The sequence below is a fragment of the Myxocyprinus asiaticus genome, chromosome 3 (genome assembly GCF_019703515.2).
Source record: "Myxocyprinus asiaticus isolate MX2 ecotype Aquarium Trade chromosome 3, UBuf_Myxa_2, whole genome shotgun sequence".
Classification (NCBI taxonomy): Eukaryota; Metazoa; Chordata; class Actinopteri; order Cypriniformes; family Catostomidae; genus Myxocyprinus; species Myxocyprinus asiaticus.
The window spans coordinates 25,379,859-25,405,147 of NC_059346.1; the positions used below are offsets into that span (position 1 = coordinate 25,379,859).

Genomic DNA, 25,289 nt, shown 5'->3' on the forward strand with positions numbered 1-25,289 from the left:
CTCTCTAGAATGAAAATGTCCCTCCCCCTGCAACTGACCAACAACTAGCATGGTTTATGGCTGTAATGTAACTAAAGCCTATTTAAAAACAGGGACGAGCCCTTCGGAATGTCTTGTCCAAACTTTCTAGTTCAGTAGGAAATATGTCAATACAGTGCATAAAAGTTGTGCTTGTTTTATGGGGTCTTTAAGGGAACGCAGTATTCAAACTAAATTTTTAGCAGTGTTTCATTTTTACCCTATTTTTTTACAGTATGTCTTTCTTTAATGTGTAGTCTTTGTTGTGTGGAGACTTGTCTCATTGCAGTAATGTCACCTCTGCTTTTGGTTTACTCTGATTCAGCAATAAATGACACTGGAGAATTCGCTCCTCCTCCTCGCATACACAAACGCATCTCTTTTAAGGCATATCGCACAGTAAAATTAAACATGTTAATGAGAGGTATGCTAAAATAATATTTATTAAAGAAAAAGAAAACCTATTATGGTTTTTCAAATATTACCTTTCATGTAGTGTGTTATATAGCTGTTTGTGAATGTAAAAAAGTCAATGTGCACGACAAATGGAGTTACTGACTCCCAAAAGAAAGAACCGATTCTGAACACCTGAAACCAGTCGTTAGTAATTCCAGACTTACTTCCTGTACTAACATATGTAATTTGGTAACAAAAAACCCACCTCTGGTCTTCATTGGCTGCTCACAAACAGCTTTGGCCCACCCTCAAACACTACACTAAACGGTAGACCAATCACAACTGAATGGGTCATCTGACCAATCAGAGCAGAGTAGGCTCTCTGAAAGGAGGAGTTTAGAATGAATCCTTTAGAATGGCTCATTGAATGAATCGTTTTTGACACTGGGAAAAAAAGGTAATGCTGCAATTTAAATTATGAGCAAGTTAAAGTGTTTTTTGACCTTGGATGCATGTAAATCTATTGTATGGGACCTTTAAAACACAATTAGGCACGTTTAAAAACCATAGTAGGTGCTCTTTAAGAAAGGATTAGGAAAGGATAAGAAATGTATAAATAATCTCATTAACTAGGTTAGTAATTAGTTAGGACTTAGTCTCCACATTGTAAAAGATGTTTTGTCAGGTAACCTAAAAACCTGCGTCATGTGATAAAATTAAAATTAACTTTGAAAGTGCCACAGTGTTCACGCTTTTCAGGAAAATCAACCTACAAAGGGATAACTTTTAGTTGTTTCTGAATATTATGCTGGGATATGAAAAATAATTTTAACACTGAAAAAATACACACTTAAGATTTAATATCAACCAGACTAATTAGGTTACAGTAACAAAAGTAATTTTTAAAGGTCAGATCAGGTTGAAATAGCTCCTTAAAGTAACAACTGAATATTTTTGCACTGCAGATTCAAGGTTTAAAGGGGTAATGAAATGGAGAATAAAATTTTCATTGATATTTAGACGTATAAGAAGTAACTGTACTATAAAACATACTGTACATTTCAGAACTTAAAACTTCCTCCCCAGTCTAAAAAGAGCATTTATAGTTGCCACCCTGCTGAAATATCTCGTTTTGAAATGTGTCTGTTCGTGACATCATGACACATTGCTCATTTGTATTTACACATCCCACAACATGCTTCATCGAACCCGTGGCCGTCATCAAGCTTGACCGGCACACTGGCACACAGGTCAAGAGAGCAGGCCTTCTGTGGATAACTATTCCTAACATAACACCTAAAGGGACCCATCTGGACTATTTTGAATTATTTTGTATATAAACATGAACTACACTCTTTGACCAACGCTATGTATCTCACCACTTTTAAAAGTGTCAAGTTACAACTCTGAAAGTGAGAAGCAATTCTGTTTCATTCAGCTGCTGCTTCTTGTTGTTTTGAGCACAAATGCGTCATGGACAAGTTCTTTCGCCCATCTGCTCTATTTTTAATTGTTGGTGTATGTAAACATTGGACGTCTTTGACGATGGATGTCTTTGACCGTTTCGGTGTTTTTCCAGCGATGTGCACCTCCGTGCGCCTACAGTATGTGTGTGTGTCATTTCACCGTTCTTGGGACTATGATGTGTTGGTTTTCTTTTTTTTTGCTTATGTCAGCATGGATTGCTTGTGAACAGTCATAATAGTTACAAAACCAAAGAAATAATTATAGACTTCAGGAGGAGAGCCCCCCCTCTGCAGCCTCTCACCATCAAAGAGACTGAGGTGGAGCGGGCTGACGGTCACAAGTTTCTAGGCCTTCACATGACAAGAAACCTGAGCTTGGCCGAAAACACCATGGCCACAGTGAAGAAAGCACAGCAGCGGCTTTACTTCATCAGGCTGCTGAAGAAGGCCGGACTCAGCCATCAGCCCCTCACCCAGGCCTAAATAGGACTCATTGAAAGCATTCTTACCAGTGGCATCACTGTGAGGTTTGGAAACACCACCCAGGCTGAGAGTAAATCCCTTCAACGTGTCATCAGAACTGCAGAGAGAATCATCAGCTCTGAACTCCCCTCCATGGACACACTCTACACACAATGCTGTAGGAGAAAAACGCAGAGCATCCTCAGTGACCAACATCACCCAGCTCACTCTCTGTCAAGGTGGAAGAACTCAGGATACAACCTGAGACACCACAGGCCAGAAAGTATCCCCACTCACAAGGCACGCTGCTATAATATATATATATATATATATATATATATATATATATATATATATATATTTTTTTTTTTTTTTTTTTTTCAGCCACTGTTAGACTGATTGCAAAGGACATTAAGGCTGGAGGGATATATCACACCCCCACCTCACTCACATCATGGACATTTAGTACCTCACACACCTTACAGATCATGTTTTTATACTTAATTACTTCAGCCCCTCTTACTTTCATGGGTACCTTTATCTCTGTCATACAGAGTATTTCCCCATTCCTTTGCTTTGTGCATTAATTTGAATTTATTTCCTTATTTCTTTGTTCTCTTTATTATTAAAATTAATATGTATAGATAAGATGTTTCTTTTCTTTTTATGTATATTTATTAAGCTGACTCAGAGAGATATGCATAAGAATTCCAATGTATCTAAGGATAGGCAGTTAAAACACTTCAAAAACGTAAGTAAACCATTTCTTTTATGAATATTTCCAATGTCATGACTGGTTGATTAGTTTATGGTGACCTGTGATAACAGTTGTGCTTGAGATGAACAGTATAATATATTCAGATGCAATGTGTTGGATGTGCATTATATGTAAACCCTGTAATATTGTTATATAATGTCGAGGTTCATTCTCTTCTGATTGAGTTTGCTGAATTTGGCTAACATCATGCAGCACCTCAATCTTAACATTGGGTGTTTACATTGAAGTTTTAAGGAGGCGCTTAGGCCAGAACTGAGCGTTTCAGACAGAGGGCCAAAAACCTGGTGGAAAATGATCATGATCATATATTACTAAATTGTGACTGTTTTGGTGCAAAAAAACTTTTATAACATTATCATTGAACCTCAGGGAAGATAATAAAATTATTAAAAAAGCACTTCATGACCCCTTTAAAGCCATTTCAAAATAAGTTTAGACATTTGTTATGCATAATGTTACACTTAATCCAATTTTAATGCTCAGTATGCCTGTGATAGCCCTTTTAGTTCTTTAGACATCAACACTGCACATTGATTTCTAGAACAGCAGTGAATTTGAGCAAAGCTTCTTGCAATCAACACTGTATTTTGTGTAAACAAGAGGTGTGTGTGTTTGTGTGCAGAGAGGCAGAAGTCTTTTGTTCATGGGGTTGTAATTTTTGATCAAAGAGGAGATTACTGTGCAATTGTGAGTTGAATTAGTCTTCTTACAGACTCCACTTCATGTTTCCTTTGTAATCCTTTACTTAAGACTGTATCTCAGTGATCTCTCTGTGTATTGCGATAAAGACAGTGGCCTTTTGTCATAACTGGGTATCTGCATCATAGAACTCCAATTATGCAGTCCATTGACCATGACATCCTGCAGAGTTATATACCCTTCGCGTCCAGAGTATGAATATTGACCAGTACTTTTTCATGGGTATTTTTCAATAGTATCATATTTAAAAAGGAGAGCACCTTAAATCTGATGCAGTGTCTTTCTCTAGCATTTTTTTCAGCAGCAGTGCTGTTGTGCGTGCTTCCACAAGCCCGCAACACCGGACCTGTATTTACACATGTATAACGAATAGCTTAAAACGACCTTAGAATCATTATAGATGGGTTATTCATGTTTGCCTTGTCGTGTGTGTTAATTTACTGGGAGTTTTGACATTTGAAGGGCTCAGGAAGCCCAGACAGCTGTAGTGATATCGATATCTGTCAAATAAAGAAATGCCTCAAAGCAGAAAATTACTTGTACTATTTTTATTAACCCTTTAAAGCCTGAGCCCAAAATTCAGAAAATTCCATTCTGTGCCAGAATATGATATTCATATCCATATTCCATTCATATAACATCACACACCTGAACCGTATATACCATATTGAATAGAAGAACTAGGGCATTCAAATGATATAAATATATGTATAATTATTTAAGGCTAATCATCCTTTATCAATAAGATTTCACACAGCAATTTTTACAAAAATCTTCTCCGGCCACCATACTTCAGACATCTGCATTTTCAACCATTTTAATTACAAGCTAGTGGGAAACTTGGAGTGTTTGAAATATACATAATTTTGTGGGCAATGTAGAATAGCAGTCAGATTAGAAATATAATCTATTGTTTAAAAGTTATGACCATTCTAGTGATTAGTGGGAAAACAGAATAAAACAACATTTAGAATGTTAAGATACATTTCACATGACCACTCCTCAAATACTCCTTTTGAGCACCTGTAATAATAAATTGAGATTGCATCTGAAATTGAAAGACACAAACACTGAAATACACATTTTATGTGTTCAATAAAACACATGCTTTATTTAATTTTAACATTAGAATTACACACGAATTACACAGCAAAACATACAAAATCACTTTCGAACTATCTACAGTACATTTTTAATAAAGAATGCAGGAACAGAATATATATATATATATATATATATATATATATATATATATATATATATATATATATATATATATATAAATACTCAACAACTGCAATACCTGTGGAGAGAAGAGAGGGAGAAAAGAGGGGAGGGGGAGGACAACTACACCAGTAAACACAGCCCAAAACAGTTCCTATCGCGAACCAAGCAAAGTCTTTTGCCATTACATTCTGGCGCGCAACAAGCTACTTTAGTTTTATTTTCAGTCCTAATTTTCCGATAACATAGCCAACATCTCTTAGAGGACTCTTCAAATTTAGGGACATGGGCTGTGTGGAGTGATGACGAAGGAGGGACTACAGGCTTTAGTGTATGCAAAGGGAAACTTGCTTGAATATCGATACCTCCCAAACCTAGTAATTTCGGTTGAGCCATTCGCGTTGTGGAAATTGGAGAGGCATGTAACTGCACGCATGTCCTTCCACTGAATTACAAGTATATTCCCCTCAATCCTACACCACCTCATATCCCCACAAGCCGTCTTGCGTTCCCATCTTTTGATGTCTTCAAATTCTGCAGGAAACATTTTTCGATTCACCCTGCATGTCCCACAGGCATTAGTTCCCATTTCTAACAACTTAACCATAAGAGCTGGGGATGTGTAAAAGTTGTCAAACCAAACATTGTGGCCCTGGTCTTTGAATGGCTGCAGTAACGATACTACTTTGGTGGCCAAGTCAGTGACACGCCCATCATGACTACCTGTGTAAACATTAAAGTCGAGATTATACCCCGAGTCTGATGTTGCAATTACCCATAATTTAAAACCCCACTGAGTAGGCTTGCCCTTCATGTATTGTTTAAATCCTGACCGAGCTTTAGACTTGACCATACGTTCATCTATTTGTGAGATTTTCATTAGAGCTGCTGGCATTTTTGTTTGAGGTGGTCCATAAGATAACGCAACTTCCTAAGGCGATCCTGATTATCCTCTGTGGTAGGGTCTACAACATGTAGAGCTGCTAAAAGAGCCTTGTAGCGGTCACGCGACATAAATCCCCTTGCCCACGTGCCCTGAAGTGACTTGGTTCCACAATGACAATGGGAATCAGGGAGAATTGAAAACCCCGTGTAAATGAGCAACCCAAGAAATTTGTAAAATTCATCAGGGGTCACCTCCATCCAAGCTCCTTGGTAGCTGGAATATGATGGACAGTTTAGGACGAGCTTCCACCCCTGATGGTTTGTAAAGCTGCATATCTCAGCAACTACAGCCTGAGTAAAAAAACAGCATGAAAAAGTCAATTTCTCGCAACATCATATTGGAGGTTGACTGCACAGCCTGACGCATGCTACCTAAGTCAATACCGAATGGACGGCTAGGCTTAAATGGGAGAGGTTTTGGTGCCTGTGAATTGATGTCAGAGTACGAGGGATAAGAAACAGAGTCAGGGAAGCATTTACGCTTTCTAGCTGACTTGGGACCTGTGCGAGAATGGCTAGCCATATCCAAAATAATACGAGTAACAGTGTTAGTGTTACTGTGAGTATCAGTCATATGAGAAATAGAAACAAACAATACATACACATTCATACATACACAGTTGATGGTCTTGGCTGGGGATCAGGTTCCCTCTCATCCTCCATCTCCTCGTGGTCCGCGTCTTCCTGCAGTAGTTCCTGGTCCAGCAGATCTTCCTCCTGTGTGCTCATGCCCTCATGAGCCACGTCCTCCTCTGCTATGTACCTAAGCTCATCAGCAGTCAGCTGCCTCCTCCTCTATCTACCATTTTTTTTTATAACATGGGAAAATCAACAAGCTAGATAACTTATCTAACTAGCAGGCCAGTTTCCAGACAGGTCTGAAGAGTGTCTGCTCACTGCCTCACATTACTTCAGGCGGATTTTTCACAAGTGACAAAATTGGCCAAAAAAGTTATTGATATTTAGCTAAAATGTAACATAGTATTGCTAGCTAATGTTTATTTAGCAAGTTTCACAGAAACTGCCAAAAAAAAGGTTGATATAAAAAAAGGCTCGCCGATGACGGTCACGTCAATTTTTCCAGAAAAAAACTAGCTAGCACTACTCATTCAAATAAATGCTTTGTAACTAAAAAGGTTTGGCTATCTTCCACAAGTGACAAAATTGGCCAAAAAAAGTTATTGATATTTAGCTAGAAAATGTACATAGTATTGCTAGCTAATGTTTATTTAGCAAGTTTCACAGAAACAGGCTAACTGCCTGTCCAATGAACACCGACGGTCATGTCAGTTTTTCCAGAAATAACTAGTGTTACTCCTACAAATAAATGCTTCATAACTAAAATGTTTTGACTTTCAATTGACAATATTGACAACACGTTAAATAACTTGTCTTACCTCGAAAGATCACCTCAGTTTTCAGTTTGAAGCAGTAAGCCAACACTTGTGGTAATCTTCCGGGGTATCCTCTCTGGCTCCGCTCAGGCAAATGGAGGATGACAATGATGAAGATACATTTATTATTCAAGCTCAGTAACCCCTTAACCAATTATATGTGCTTTTAGCTTATTTTGTCATGAGTATCTGCCAGTTTTCAGAAATAAAATCAGTGATTGGACGGCGAAGATACTGAGACAGGAACCATGGGAATAATTGTTCCCAAATTTGAATACTTAAAAAAAAAAAAAACAATTGAAAGATTCCAGGATTTCAATCTTAGCCTCCAATGACACTTGTCACTATGACACAAGATGTGTGTATTTTATGTATTTTGCATAGATGATGTTTTGTTTTTTAAACTATGTTTTTACATCATTTAAGCTAGCCAGCTAATATTCATTCAGAATATTGTCATTTTCTAAAATAAACATTTATAAAGTGTCAAGGACTGGACTTGAACTCAGGTCTCCAGTATGGGAAGCAGACTCTTACTCCATGAGCCATGGTACAGGTGGTGAATGTAGAATGGAAGACAAACACAGCACTAAATCCAGTGTAGTAGTTTAACAAAAAAATTAAGCAAAAACCTAGTTTTCACTTACAAAAAGACTCAGTTCAAAAAGGTAAATCCAAATGGCAAGCATAAAAAGGCAGTTTACAAAAACAAAAGTCCAAAAAGGTAAATCCACAAAAGCAAGTTCAAAAGGCAAAAGATTCAAAACAAGATAAAGCCACAATGGAAAATACCAAAAAATCATCAAGTAAATCCAATGGGTAATTCCACAAAAATGGTAGAAACAAGAGATCTTACTAAGCATGAGGTAGACTAGGGCAGAAGGCTTACAACATTCAAACACCAAGCGGAGAAATCGTGAAACTGAGCAACTAAAATACACAGGGGAAAACAACACACATGTGCAACAGATAACATAATTACAAATGGTGGGAAATACCAAAATACACACACTGAGGGCCCCTCGTGTTAAAAACATAACACAACAAGGCCAAAAACTGACAGGATCCCCCCTTCTAGGAACGGCTCCTGACATTCCTTCTAGGACGATCGGGTTGATGAGCGTGGAACTCCCTAATTAACTTGGGGTCCAAGATATCCCTGGCAGGAACCCAGGAGCACACCTCTGGGCCGTAGCCTTCCCAGTCAATCAGATACTGCAAAGATCACTGCATCCGATGGGCGTCCAGTATCCAGTGAAACGTATAAGCCTGCCGGCCTCCGATAATACAAGGGAGAGGGGAAGGTCTGCCTGCCGGGACAAAGGGAGAAGACAAAGCAGGTTTAAGCAATGAGACATGGAATGTGGGATTAATTCTCAATGACCTGGGTAAATACAAATGTAAGAGACAGGGTTTACTCTCCTGGCGATTCTGAAGGGACCAATGAACCTCTGGGACAGTTTAAGGGACTCAACTCACAGAGGCAGTTTCTTAGTAGAGAGCCAAACTCTCTAGCCGGGGTGCAGGGTGGTGGCGGGTCGGCGGTGTTGGTTGGCCTGACATTGGTATTGCTGAGATGCTGGCTGAAGCTTGAGTCGAGCCTTCCTCCAGGTTAGCCTGCAGCGTCTGATGAACCTCTGAGCCAAAGGAACTCCAACTTCAGCCTCCTGATCTGGGAACAACGGAGGAGCAAAGCAAAACTGACACTTGAAAGGAGACATCCCAGTAGCCGACGAACGCAGAGTGTTGTGAGCATACTCAGCCTATACGATGAAGGAGGACCATGTGGACGGGTTGCTGGCAGCCATGCACCTCAGGGTGGTCTCCAGCTCCTGGTTCACCCTATCCATCTGTCCACTGGACTGCGGGTGTAAACCTGAAGACAAACTCACCGTCGACCCTAACAGCTGGCAGAATGCTTTCCAAAACTGGGAGGGAAACTGAGGGCCATGGTCTGAAACAATGTCCTGGGGAATACCAAAACCTTGGGACACATGGTTAATAACAAGTTCAGCAGTTTCCTTGTCAGTAGGTAACTTGGGCAAGGGAATAAATCTGCCAGCTTTAGAGAATCTGTTGATAATGACCAGAATAGCGGTGTTACCTTGGGACTGTGGAAGCCCTGTAATGAAGTCCATGGAGAGGTGAGACCAGGGCCAATGGGGAATGGATAGAGGATGGAGCAACCCCTGAGGTGAGCGATGTGACACTTTACCCAGGTTACACGTCGGGCAGGCGGGAAACTACCAAAATACATACAATGAGGGCCCCTAGTGGCAAAAACATAACACAACAAGGCCAAAAACTCTGACATAAAGGAAATAACTGAAATCACTTGAAGAATACAGATTGTCTTTTGTAACTGTTTATTGGAAGAATGTTTCATTTATTGGAAGAATGTTTCATCTGTCCTTATTCATTTTTGTTCTCCATTTATTAACAAAAATTATAAAACTTCAATCAGTCATTTCACAACTTCTATAGTTCTAAAGTTATATCAAACACCACAAAAACTTATTACTACAGTAAATGTCACATTTATTTAGTAGAGTGAATTAACTCAATTAGATTGTTTTTCTGTCTGTCATTCAAATTTGTTCACTGATTAGTTCAGTTACAATTTTTGTAAATCACACCTTAACCAGTAGGTGGCAACAAATGAACGTCATTTATGTGTTATGTTTTGAGTGAGTCATCAAACCATTGCTAAGTAGTGAGTCGTTCACAACCGAAACAAGTCTAATTATACTTTATTTAAATTTGCATATCTACAAATCTACTAAGATAATTTATTATAGTGTTTGTGCATCATAAGGGTTTTCCCCATAAATGAAAACAAAGCATAGGAATATTTTGTACAAAAAGACAACAATAATAGCCTAAAAATATTTATAAGTGATTAATTTATGTCATTGTAATGTCATCAGTCGCTTTTAATCATAATCATCCAGCCACTTTCTCTTCTTGTTGAACGAGATTACCATAGTAAACGAACGACATCCTCTCCTTCAGTTGGTCAGCAGATCCTGATCTTCGCTGCTTGTTCAGTGAAGAGGTGTATTAGTTTAGCTTGTCAAACCAATGATATGCTCCTTCCAGCATGTTAGTAATGTTAGTGACACAAAAAGTAAACACAGTCAGGGGTACATTAACGCACTGGCTTACACAGGCTGAACCCCAGGGGCCCAGCTCGTGGCGTCCACCACCCCATTTTTCCCTATCCATGTTCGTGTGCGGAGCTTGTCTACTCACTTTCAGCGGGAGTTGTTGACAAGGAGACGCAACCGTGAAAGGCATCCATGTAGTGCATGTTCAACACACAGCAGTTCCACCAACACCAGCAAACAACTAGAAAGGGGCCTCCACAGAACAGCGAGCCCATGGGCCCAGAAGTACCTTAATTTCCAAACAATGTAGAGGTAGGTATGAACAGTTAGGTTACGTAATGTACTGGCTTATTTAAGTAATAAATTATGATGCTGCATGTTGTATCTAACAATGCCTTTAAGCTACTGTATTCACAATATATCACAGCTTCAAGTTCCTTATTGCTTTTAAACAAATGGTATACAAACAGTAAATAATTGCATATGCAGTGTGCTTGATGGTGCTAGGAAGTGTAATTGAGCTTGAAACATGATTGGAAGACATGGATTAAAACACTGGAGTCATATGGATTACTTTTATGCTATTTTTGGAGCTTAAAGGTTTTGATCACCATTCACTTGCATTGTATGGATCTACAGAGCTGTGATATTCTAAAAATCTTTGTTTGTGTTCTGCAGAAGGAAAAGTCATACACATCTGGGATAACACGAGGGTGGCCAAATGATGAGAGAATATTATTTTTGGGTGAACTGTTCCTTTAAGCATTAAGTGCCATCCTTGCACTGCAAGATACTGACATGTAATCAATAAAAAATGTTCATATGAATGTTGTGCAGTAATTTATACAGTAGCTTGGTGAACAGGTGTTTCGCATCAGAGCTGTGTTACTATATTGAATATTTCAGCATGGCTGGAATGCTGTATTTCCTAATCAGTATCCAGTACCAGAACTACTTAGGATAATTATGATTTTGAAAATTAGAATTGATATGGCCAATTAGCATTACAACAACCCTCCCCTTACGCAACCCAAAGGACCCTGTTCAGAGGTTTTTAATATTGCAAAACTATTGAGACCATCTCCTTGTTCTTATTCAGCACCTTGTCTTGTCATAATAGTATTATTCCTCCCCAGGCTCCTCTATGGAATAAGGGATTCCTGGAAATTCGTGGTCTGTTGATGTTGCTTCCAGTTTATTTGGTTCAGTGACGCTTGGGTGTGTTTCCCCATTATACATATGAAATAATCCACTCAGCCACAGTGCGTGTGTGCCAATGTCTTATAGTCCACGATATATTTTTTCTGTCTTAATATAAGGCTTGTCCAAGCATTCTTTGGAAAAATTGACAGATATGTTAAATAAGCTTAAATATCTTATCTTAAATTGTTCAGTTATGTTGAATTATCTTGATTTTGCAGTTTGAAGCTAACAGGATATTTTACCTCCCCAAGCAGTCATGTGAAATCATTCTATAATTGTGCTTGTTCAGAGCCAAAGCTTAACCTAGTGGTTTTCAGTTAGCAGTGAGACTGAATCCCAGGCCCTTGAAAAGGCCACAGATTCAGTTTTTGTTCCTACCCCCCGCCGGGTGCTCATGCTTACTGCCATGCTCTGCTCTCAGACGCTCTGATCCCATAAATGATTCCCTCTGTGTGTCTGAGGGCACAATCCCCTTGTCTCTCTTTCTCTCTGCTTGGGCTGGGTAATATATTGAATATATTCACAATATTTTCGCAAATATTTTCTGCCAATATAAAAATTTGCAACATTGTGAACATCACAGTGATTTTAATGCACTTTTTGTTTGGCTAGCCCAGTAAGATGACTGTAGCATTAGATTAGTTTCATCCTTTCTTGTCTTGCAACTTGCAGAAGTGTTAGACAGAGATGCTGTAATAGCGTCTCTGATTTAAACTAAAAAATTGCAAAAATGCTGTTAGAGTTGGTGAGTTTGATTCATGTCAGTGAATTAGTTCAAATGGTCTAATTCAATAAATCTGATTCATCTATTTGTTTGCGGCATCACTCAGGAAATGTTCCCCGATGTCCCTGCATGGCATTTTACATGTGTTTAAAGGTTTTAATATTTACTTACATATTTACTATTTATTGGTATATTTATGCATATAAATGAAAATAATTACAGTTCTTCCTTGTGCTCATTTAGTGTAAGACAGTGTGGAAAATGTGATTATTTTTAGATTTTTACTGTGCTTTAGTTCTAAATTTATACATTTAGTTCTACATTTAAAATGTACTTTGCAACAATGGCTTTTTGGTCAAAATTATGGTTCCTCTAAAATGAATCACCCTTTTAAGCAATTTTTCGAGAGTTAGAATGAATGTTGTTCCATTTTTTTTTTTTTTAAGATATGTATTCCAGCACTCCATTCTTCCTACAATATACTGTACTGAATTTGGCAGGTAAGCATAAAATATCATTGAAAGATAAACAAAATCTAGTTCTGGGTGGTGCTGTGTAGAGCCCGACCGATATGGGATTTTTGAGACCGATACCGATTTTAGAGGGGGAAATTCACCGATTACCGATATGGTAGCAGATATAGTTAATTTTTGAGCTGGAATGAAAACAGACATTTTCTATGTGGATTGTTCACTGATTTTGCACTGATATGACTATGTAAAGGTACTTAGAAGGCTGCTTTCTTAAATATTTTTTCAAATAATATTTGACTTTATTATTATACATTGTAAACAAATTCTAGAAATGAATGCTGAGAAAATAAAGAATAAATAAAAATACAATAAATAGCTTAAAAAAACGTCAGTACTGTATGTTCAGTATCAGCCAGTTGCTGACCATTTAAATAAAGAATAATTAAAATAAATAGCTAAATAAACATCAGTACTGTATGTTTAGTATCAGTCAATTGCTGACCATTTAAATAAAGAATTAATAAAAATAAAATAAATGGCTAAATAAATATCAGTACTGTATGTTTAGTATCAGTCAATTGCTGACCATTCAAATAAAGAATAAATAAAAATAAAATAAATAGCTAAATAAACATCAGTACTGTATGTTTAGTATCAGTCAATTGCTGACCATTAAAATAAAGATTAAACAAAAGTACAATAAATAGCTAAATACACATCAGTACTGTTTAGTATGTCAATTGCTGACCATTTAAATAAAGAATAAATAAAAATACAATAAATAGCTAAATAAACATCAGTACTCTATGTTTAGTATCAGTCAAATGCTGACTATATTAATACTGCCAGTCAATTAGGGGCAGATTGTAAAAAAAAAAAAAAGAGAAGCATTTACACCTGCTGAAACAAGAGAAAAACAGTGGTGTTACACTGTATTCTGCTATACAAGGTCAGGGGAAACTTTCAACGGTGGAAAACCAGACTTTTAAATATTACATTTTATAAATGCAACGACTGGAATTGTTCGGTTGAAGGGCGTACCAGACTGTGAGTCCTGAACAAAACAATTTGGTGAATACATGTTTACACATTAGCTTCCACTCAGCTGACAAGCAATGAAAGTAGCTACGTGGTTAGCTAGTTAGCTATAAGCTTGTTGTCACGGAGAGTAAAAGATGGACATTATTTACTTTCCAGCATTGCGTCTCACCAACTAGGTAACAACGTAGCGTGATATCAGCACTCAGCAGACACAATCCACCACCGCACCATTGTCTGATGAGCTGCAAAAAGATGCTCTGATGTTTACCTTTCAATCTGCTACATTACTGACTGCACTGACAAACTATAGCTGGCTAACATAGCAAACAGTTGTGATTAAACATGAGTGACATGGTTGTCGGACAGGGTTAACGTTATATTAGTTATATTGAAAAGGGAAAATGATGGGGTCATTGTTTATCAACTTTCCAGTATGTATTTCACAAACTAGTTAGCAGCTTACCGAAAAGACACCGCTCAACTCCGCCCTGTCTGCAGAGCCACCATCAGTTCAGAGTCAGCTCTGTAAACAATGTAGTCGGAGCATGCTCTGCTGGACAAACTACATAATGACACCAATTCTAAAACATTGTTTTCTGCATTATATGTTCTGAAAAAAATCTTCATATCTGCACATATCGGTAAACATATACGCAGATACCGATATATTGGTGAAAGGCTAATATCGGCCGACCGATATATTGGTCGGGCACTAGTGCTGTGTAGTGCTTTTAAAATGGCGTAATGTGTGAGTTGAACAGTGTATCAAAACAAAAAACAGTGTTTGTATCAGATTCTCTGTGATGCAAGACAGATGTGAACCTCAGAGAGAACCACTTTCATCTGAACTTATTGGCAGTGTTTTTTTGTCTATGTCTGGAGTTAGGAAGCCAGTTATCAGGACTGCTCCCCACTAGACATTTCTTTAGGCTCTTCTGAGCTTCCACTAAAGAGAGAGAGAGAGAAAAAGGCATCTGAGGTCTGTGGAAACATTTGAATTTTAACACATTGCTAATGCTAATCCCTCAGCCTGAGGATTCCCCCAAATATTCATCATCATTATGCATGCATGAGAGAGAGGGAGGGAGAGAGAGAGAGAGAGAGATGAATTGAAGGATAGGGCTGGTGAGATATTCAGTATGCTAATGATGTTTTGGTTATTAGGTAGCCTCATTTATCTGCTAAAATAATGTTTTAAAACTAGTTTGAGGTGAAGTCAAGTAAGTTGTAAGCCAGATCTGTTTTAATATGCAGAAGCAACATTGAAAATACAAATGAACAGGAAAAAGGATACAGTGGCTTCAGGGAGTGTAAGTGTAGCATGTTGGGTCACGTTTCTCGATATCATATGGCTTGCACAGATTTCATTTTTGAATTTTAACCTGATAAACCATATGCCCTTAAAAAGCTTAACAAATTGGTTTTATGTAATGTCCACACTAATAATTCTTTTTTCTTTTTGCATGTAAACGCCTTTATCAGCAATCAGGTAGCTTATTCAATGTGTACATGTCTTGTGTGCATGTCTTTTTACATTTTAACATGATGATTTTAAGTTCTCTTGCATTTTTTAGTTTTTGTAACAATCGGATTTCTGACAGTTTTTAGTGTTTTAATATACATTACATGACAATGCATGAAGTCAGTTCATATGATTTGGTATTGATTCATCAAGGATGCTACACACAGTGATAGTAGGACAACACCACAGCAGTGATCTTTTAAATTTAAGGCGTTTTCACACCTGGTTCGTTTTTATTTCGGAACCTGGTGTGTTTTCTCCCTTATTTCGGTTCATTAAGACATATATGAACACAGCAATCACACTCAAATCCGCACCAAAACAATCAGTCTGAGACCCCCTAGATGAGGTGGTCTCAGACTGATTGCAAATGAACCCTGGAACGGTTCGCTTGTGGTGAGAATGCAGTCCAACCCAACAGACCAACAAACCAAACAATTTCCCTATAAAACCCATGAACATACCTGATGGATCTTTGGAGAAGACATCTGTAGGTCAGCACTTCACTGTAATTCATCATCATCATCATCAAAACAGGCACCATGCGGTGACGTTTTGCATAAGCGTGACATAAATATCACTTGAAAATGTGTTACGGTGAATTTTCTTTTACAGGTATATAATTTTAAGCGGCCCTATATCAATGGATGTGTTAAATCCCGGAACAGCGCACAAACATTCTGACCATTAATGGGACAGTTTGCTTACTTGTGACTTTTATTGACACAGTTGTGGTCCATTTTGAAATGTTGCCTTGTGAAAGCGAACCGAACCCAGAGGAAATGCAACATTGCAACAATTTTTGTCTCTGTTTCGGAACAAATCAAACAAGCTACAGGTCTGAAAACACCATTAGAGTCAAACATGAACCCTTGGTAAGTAGCCATTGTACTTGTAACAGCAAGTACAATGAACTACTCTGATTTAGAAAGCCTTGGTTTATATGGCTGCTTGCTGATTAAGACAGAGTGATCTACAGATTGTTGTTGTGCTCTGTGACAGGTGAGCCAACTGAAGGAGCAGATGGCTCTTGCTCGTGTCCCATTCTCATTGTTCAATGTGAAAATCTGTCATTCGATCGTCTGTGACTTATAGAGCCCTCTGATTAGCCCCATATCTTACAGTGATGTGAAAAAGTGATTTCTTCTCTTTTTGTGTATATCTCAAACTAAATTGTTTCAAAAATTCAAACAAAATCTAACATAAAACAAAGGCAATCTGAGTAAACACAAAATAAAGTTTTTAAATGATAATATTATTTATTGAAGCAAAAAAGTTATCCAATACCAACTGTGCCTGTATGAAAAAGTATTTGCCCCCTTAGTTACTAAATCCTCAAATCTATGAAACTACATCCATAATGGGGTTCAGCTGGACTAGACACACCCAGGCTTGATTACTGCCAGCCCTGTTCAATCAAATCAACACCAAAATAGAACTTTTTCAGCAGCATGAAGTTGGCTAAAAGGTCTCACCCAGTAGCACACTATGCCAAGGTTGAAAGAAATTCCAGAAATGATTAGGAAAAAGGTGATTGAAATACATCAGTCTGGGAAGGGTTACAAAGCTATTTCAAATGCTCTGGGACTCCAAAGAACCACAGTGAGAGCCATTATCTCCAAATGGAGAAAATTGGAACAATAATGAACCTTCCCAGAAGTGGCTGACCTTCCAAATTTCCTCCAAGAGCACAGTGATGACTCATTCAGGAAGTCAAAAAAAGACAAGGACAACATCCAAGGAACTGCAGGCCTCTCTCGCATCAATAAAGGTCACTATTCACTATCAGTAAGACACTGGCCAAAAATGGCATCCATGGAAGAGTGGCGAGGCGAAAACCACTGCTAACCCAGAAGAACATTAATGCTTGTCTGAATTTTGCCAAAACACACCTTGATGATCCTCAAACCCTCTGGAGAATGTTCTGTGGACTGATGAGTCAAAGTGGAACTGTTGGGAAGACAGGGGTCCTGTTACATATGGCGTAAATCAAACAGAATTCCACAAAAAGAACATCATACCTATGGTCAAGCATAGTGGTGGTAGTGTGATGTATGGGGATGCTTTGCTGCTTCAGGGCCAGGGCGACTTGCAGTAATTGAGGAAAACATGAATTCTGCTCTCTACCAGAAAATCCTAAAGGAGAACATCTGGTCATCAGTCCGTGACTTGAAGCTCAAGTGCAACTGGATTATGCAGCAAGACAATGATCCAAAGCATAGGAGTAAGTCCACCTCTGAATGGCTCAATAGAAGCAAAATTAAAGTTTTGGAGTGGACTAGTCAAAGTCCTGACTTGAACCTGATTGAGATGCTATGTTAGGACCTTAAACAGGCAGTTCATGTTGGAAAACCCTCCAATGTGGCTGAACTAAAGCAGTTCTGCAAAGAAGAGTGGGACAAAATTCCACCACAGCATTGTGAAAGACTGATCTCCAATTATCGGGAGGGTTTGGTTGCAGTTGTTGCTGCTAAAGGTGGCACAACCAGCTATTAAGTTTAAGGTGGGCAGTTAGTTTTTCACATGGGTGATATAGGTGTTGGATAACTTTTTTGCTTCAATAAAAATATATATATTTGAAAACTGTATTTTGTGTTTACTCAGGTTGCCTATGTTTTATGTTATATCTTGTCTGAAGATCTAAAACAATTTAGTATGAAATCAGAAATCACTTTTTCACATCACTGTATATCATGTCTCATTTTTGTCATATACATCGGGGTTATATACAAGTCTGAGAAATGTTACGATGAAAAATGAAAATGAAACATCTAAGATTCTGCAATACTTTAGGTCATTCATCAAATTAGCAAATTTGTTTATTAACTCCTTTATACAAAAGGTCAGATTTCCTTGCTTCTACTGAAGCACACAATATGCTTTTTGGGACATTCTCAAATCATGCTGGGATCATCAGGTTTTGCACAAACTTGTGGAGTCTCTTGTGGAGAATGTATGCTTTAATTAAAGCAAAAGTTTTATGTTTTAATGTACATATTTCATTTTAACGTTTTACTCATTATTTGATTATTTGTTATTTTATTTGTAATTAAAAAAGGTGTGGTGTCAGGCATATGAACTCCACTGTATCAATATGAGAACAGCATATGTTTTTTGTTGTGCCCATGTACTATACATAATTATTTCGAATTTGACTTAGAAGGAAAGATGTTTGACTTTTGTTTTCTCTTTTGTAATCTAAATGGGATCACTCAGTATGTGACACAGGATACTTAAGGACCAAAGGAAACTCAAGCCCCTCCGTGGGAGCTAGTTCTGAGAAGGACATTCTCCTGCTAAATGAGTTGGCCAGATAAAACTGTAAAATTAATTACTTTAGTGCTTGGTATTCAAAACTATTAGAGTGGTCAGCGTTCAATGACTTTCATATTAGACTTCAGATTAAATTTACTCAGTCAAAAAAAAAATTGCTTTGGTCGTCTCGCTGTGTGTACTCAGACTGGTCTTCTCTGCAGGAGTTATGGAGAGGGATATGTTTTTACCAACCAATTAATCACATCTCTAGAGGACAGGGTTTGGAAATAAACAACCCCCTAAGCCCTCAATCTGGAGACTAATTCTTCCCTCAACAGGTGGCAGACACTCGTAAACACGTTTTAAGGGAAACTTTGAGCAAATGCTTCATTGAGGAGAACAGCAAACCCTGCTTCCACCTATGATGTTAAACCTTGACATAGATCATGTACACCTACAAATGTAATGGCAGAGTGTCCAAGCTAAGAATGCACAGCTGGTGTTTTTTCATGGGCAGATGGACTATTTTGCCTTTTTTATCCACACATTAAAGATAAAGTGTGTAATTTCTGCACCACTATAGTCAGCAAATGAAATTACAAAAATAATTTTGGTATTACACAGGTTTCCACTCATTTGCCATTGGTCAGACAGAGAGATAGTCCCACCCCAAACTCAAACCATTTGTTGAGCCAGTGTTGCTATGGCAGGCTGATTGGGATTCTCAAACAAACAGAGCAATGTTTTGATCCAGCTGGCATTGGTCTGACACCTTAAAGAAACTTTAACATTGTAAAGTGTGTCGCCAAAAAGCAGCAACCTGATTATCTATGAGTTTTGAGGTGGCCACTGTGGGAATACTTTGACGGTGACTCTAACCCACTTGAGTGTAAAAGGAAATGGAAGAGATCAAATATCTTTTATCTGACTCAAATCGGCAAAGACTTGAAAGCCATCCTTTTGGCACCTTCAGATGTGTCTAGGGAGACGTATAGTGTAGCAGAGCTGTGGAAAAGCCTATTGCCACTTTTATGTTGTCAGGTATCAGTATCAGTGAGTTGCACAAAGACAGTTACAAAATGCAAGGGATGATACCTGTCAATTATTAACAACATCAGTGGACAGGCTCTGTTGAAGATCTCTGAATGTAGGATAACATGAGCTGACCATCTTACAGGTCTAGTCTAATTCTATACATTTATGAGTGATATATAGATTGAATGTCCAGCCTGATCTCATTAATATACATAGCCATTTGTACGTTTTTGTAACATTTAAACGTACATGTTTTTACATTTGAATAGACACTAAAACGTTCAATATGGACGTTTGAAAGCATCTCAAACATAAACATTAAGTATTTACAGCTTTAGAATTGTAAAATATTGACAAATCCATGACAAATATATTTGAATACACAAATCTATTATAAATATATTTGTAAATGTTTTACTGTTTTATAGGTATTTTACATCCCTTAACCCTACCCCAACCCCAACATAGCCACTTTTTAACAATATAAAAAGATGTAACAAGTAGATTAATGTACAGTGACAATAATTTTTGTTACAGTATATTAATTTCTATATATTTTAGAGCCGCTAATCCCACCCCTACTCCTAAACCTAACCATAACCATTTATTAAGAATATAAAACATGTAACAGGCAGATACATTTAATCAGAATCATTTATTCAGAAAAATTGCAAAATTCAGTACAAAAGTAGTCCAAAGTGCGATGCGCACTGTCCGATGTGCTCCCTGATGGCATACAATAGCTTTATGTGAGGTAGAGAGTGAAGTTTAAGTTATTAATGTCTGGAAGTCTTCGCCTGATGCACTCTGTAACGGCGCTATCAATCTTTCATATCTCATTCAAACATGTATATCACGGAATATGGCAGTCGCAAACACGAGACACTTGAGAGCCAATGAGCATTCAACATAACTGCCGTAAAACCTGTGTTCGTGCTTCTTGAGGCATCAATTTTTGAATTTATGAAACGAAAGCAACGCGGGTTGACTGTTATGGCAGGGGCGCTAAGGCGGGTGGATTAATAAAAGGCTTGAATTTGGGTCCATTCCTCAAACAATTCTATCTGAAGATTTGGATTATAGAGAACGATATAAATGGATTACTTTTATTATTGTTTTATGGTGCTTTTGTGGTTTATTCTGTTTTTTTTTTTTTTTTTGTGCATATTCTGAAAACTCCTTTTGTGTCCCCGGCCAACAAAATTAAAAGTAAATGCTTAACGAATGATTAAAAGAGTCCAGAGTTTTTATTCATTTTAACATTTTAAGGTTTAGTCTTGGTTTAAGTGATATAATCATTTAAAACATTGTATAGGGAAGCAGAATTCACACAGAAATGAATGAAACTGTTAAAATGTCACATTATAATATCAACTGCGTTAAATAAATGTTAACTAATCTAATTGATTATAAATGCAATGGAATTAACCAATTAATTCCATGAATTTAATATTAATCGATTCAAACTGTACATGTAAATATTTTTATGTTTCTAAGGGTGTTAATATGTAAAATGATGATGTTTTAGATGCTTTAAATACGTCAATATTGTACATTTCAGTGTCCATGCAAACGAAAGAGAATGTACGTTTGCTAGTACCAAACTTTATGTAAGAATACATACGCATTCTCATGAGATCACGATGGAATGTAAAGATATTATTTATTTAAAGGGATAGTTTACCCAAAAATGAAAAATCTATCATCATTTACTCACCCTCATTCCACCTCAGATGTATATGACTTCCTTTCTTCAGCAGAACACATTTGAAAAAAAATAGAAAAATATCTCAGCTCAGTTGGTCCTTATAATGGAAGTGAATGGTAACACGATTTTTTTATGCTCCAAAAAGCAGAGACAATTAGCATTAACGTCATCTATACGACTCCAGTGGTTAAATTAATGTCTTATAAAGCGATACGATTGATTTTGGTGTGAAAAAGATCAATATTTAAGTACTTTTTAACAATAAATCATCGTGCCCGGTAAGCAGCAGTATGCGCATTCACGAGAAGGCTGAGGTCACGCAGTCTTACCAGCGATGGCATGGCAACGTTCAAGTAGTTGCAGCAGACGCTCTCTACCTCTGTTGGCATTGCCTGGCATTGCCTACATGTGCACAACCACGTCTCCTGAGCTCTCTGTCTCTCTAAGGCTTTTTGTTGTGCTGCTGTTGGTGCAGCCTCCTCCATCTCCCTGTGCTCCTAATCAGAGTACTCCGGTTCAAATAAATATGGCTGTGCAAAAACTTGTATCTCCTCTTCTCCTTACATCAAAATCTTCTAACATCTTTGTTTAAATTTACCGCTGCTTAAAGGAAACGATTATTTATGGTTAAAAGTATTTAAATATTTATCTTTTTCGCACCAAAAGTGATCGTATCGCTTTATAAGACATTAATTTAACCACTGGTGTCATATGGATGATGTCAGTGCTGATTGTCTCTGCTTTTTGGAGCATCAAAAATCGTGTTACCATCCACATCCGTTATGAGGACCAACTGAGCTGAGATATTTTTCTTCAAATTTGTTCTGCTGAAGAAAGGAAGTCATATACATCTGGGATGGCATGAGGGTGAGTAAATGATGAGAGAATTTTTCATTTTTCACTATCACTTTAAAAGGGATTGTTCACCCAAAAATGAACCCAAATGTTCACCCACATGTTGTATGTCTTTCTTTTTTCCGTGGAACACAAAAGGAGATGTTAGGCAGTGTGTTAGTCTCGGTCACCATTCACTTTCATTCACTTTTTTTACATCAAATGTAAATGGTGACTGAGACTTACACACTGCTTTTAAATAATCTCCTTTTGTGTTCCACAGAAAAAAGAAAGTCAAACGGTTTTGGAACAATGTGAGTGTAAGTAAATGATGACAGAATTTAAATATTTTGGTGAACTATCTCTTTAAAAGTTGTCATAAAATGAGGCACTCGTTTTTAGAGGTGGGAATAAGAAGGGACCTGGCGATACGATAGTTTATTGAAATCTGTGTCACAGTATGGTAATATTGGTAATAGTGTATTGTAGGGCTGAATGATTCGGACAAAAAATCTAATTGTGGTTATTTTGAAAAATATTGCAATTGCATTTTAACTGCGAAATGCTTATAAACATAAAAAAAAAAAAAATAGTACATTTTTTCTTTTGGCCAATATTAAGTCATCATGCTCTTCTGCCAATAGAAATACTGTCCGAGAAAGGGTGTTCACACTTGAGTCCTTTTAAAAAGAACCAGACTAAATAAATAAAAAATACAGTGAAACAAAGAGGGGGGAAACAATACAGATTTACATCATCTTCACATTGCAACGCTGTTCACTCTGTCCCTGTTTTTATCGACTTTGTGGTAGGGTCTTAACCCACTTTTCATCATTGTTTTTTGAAACCCAATAATAAGTTATTGTTAGGATAAGTTAAGAAATTATTATGGAAATATATTTTTGTATAATATTAACAACAACAACAGCTATTATTATTATATTTTTTTTAATTTATAATAAAAGAGTGCCATATTTACGCAATATTACCTTAACCTGCATGCAGCATGGCTATGCGGGCCTTTATTTTGGCAGAATCTTTTATTTTGGCAGTTCACTCAAGAACGTTTTTTCTGTTTCCAATCTTCTGTCCATAAAAACCCTAGTGTTATGAGGTTACTTTAGATTTGGGTAGTAAGTTTTAGAGGCCAAGCATATTTGGAATGACACAAATGTGCAATTAGTGAATCTAAAGCACTGTAAATTTAACTTTGAATATGAAAACTACACTGTTTGAACACTACAGAGGACAGCGCTGCGCACATACAATAATGGCAGTGCATGCAGACTATTTATTTAATTAATTCACAGTCTTAGTGGTTTGATAATTGCACTGTCATATCTCGATTTATATTTTATTTCGATTAATCGTCCTAGTGTATTGTGATTCCAAACTGTAGTATATCTTTAACTTGCTTGTTTCTCTTTCATCTGCATTGGATTTTGTTGCTTTGCAAAATTATATTCTTAGCTCATTTGGATTTAAAAATAAAAATGTCTGATTTGACCAAGTTATACAGTAGGCTATGTTTCGCATTCTCACAGACTTGTGTCCTTTTTCTGAAATATATAAATGTAAAAAGATTTGCTAATAATATTGATTATTGGTGTGAGAATGTAGATACAGTATTGTGTGGTAAAATATTGCTGTACTTTAAAATATCAATGTTTTGCCAGACTCCTTGTTTTTACCATACTTTATCTGCTCTGTTTTGTCAGGTTTTGTAGATATTAAAGGAATATTCCAGGTTCAATACAAGTTAAGCTCAACCAACAGCATTTGTGGCATAATGTTGATTACCACAAAAATGTATTTTGACGTGCTCTCCTTTTCTTTAAAAAAAGTACAAATCAAGTTTACAGAGAGGCACTTAAAATGGAAGTGAATGTGGCCAATTTTTGGAGGGTTTATAGGCTTATAATTTTAGAAATGCACTTACATATTTTTTTCTGTTAAAACTTGTGAGTTATTTGAGCAGTAAAGTTTGTCGTTTTAGTGTTTAGGGGATTCCGGTGTTATGTCGTCATTAGGGATGGCACCGATCCGATACTGACGTTTTTATAATATTATAATAAATATTATAATATAATATTTATGAAATAAATAGGGATAACTTTACAATTAATTAGTTTGTTTGTTTTGGTCTTGGTTTTCTCATGTCATCTTGTGAGTTTAATGTTCTAGAATAGAGAATGGCATTCTCTATCCTAGAAATGGCAATTGACATTTTCTAATTAAAACTGCCTGTTCAGGTTCTAGGCCTCATTTGAGAACATGACAAATGTTGGCAAAATGTAAATCAGGCTCTGACAAAAACTATTTTAACATGGTGATTAGAAATGAGCCATTAAAACAGATTGCCTTCCCATCTGCATGGATTGGCCTGCTTTAGCAGGCAGCTGGATACTGGGAAAGAAAAAGACTGGTTACACCTTTATTCTCAAGCAGCCCTCACTTTGCAAAGATAATTTTCTCACAGTCAGGTTAAGGATTCAAGCTACTCTTTTGTAACCGTGAATAAAAAAAGTCTTTGGTGATAAGCAGAATAGAAAATACATTCACTATGCAAATAATACACATTATGAACAATACACATTATTTATACGCACAGAATAATACACATATTATACTGTGTACAAGCTGTGTAGTTCTAGGGTCTTTTTAACAGCTCCTGCCAAGTATCAGTAAAAAACAAAACAGTGATTGGCTCAGTATATGGTACTAGTGGTAGAATGAGGTAAATAATTTCTTATTCTGTGGTAGGCTAGTCAAAGTTATTTTTTGATATTAGGCATTTTAGTCCACAGTTACTGTAGCAAGTAACATTTTCCCTGCACATTCAATCATTTCCAAGAAATTCTAGCATTCAAATCCATCATTCATTGACTTCATTGCAGTGGGACTGTTTTTAAGACACTGTAGTGTTTGTTGCATCCTCTGATGGCTAGCATCATATTTTCTTTTGGCATAATGACCTTTTTCCACACATAGTGCTACACAGGGAG

The 25,289-nt window shown here is 37.1% G+C and overlaps 1 protein-coding gene across 8 annotated transcripts in view; it reads left to right on the forward strand.

The window, feature by feature from the left end:
• The window catches only part of LOC127422083 (calcium/calmodulin-dependent protein kinase kinase 1-like), a 192,671-nt gene that overhangs the window by 3,630 nt on the left and 163,752 nt on the right, over window positions 1–25,289 (forward strand). The window contains exon 2 of one of the 8 annotated variants that reach the window (XM_051665458.1): window positions 3,025–3,093. The exons of 6 other annotated variants lie outside the window; for them this stretch is intronic. The gene's annotated coding sequence lies outside the window, so the exon portion shown is untranslated. Of the gene's footprint in view, window positions 1–3,024; window positions 3,094–12,862; window positions 12,917–25,289 lie in introns of all 8 variants that reach the window. One more of the 8 variants, XM_051665449.1, reaches the window with a different exon arrangement.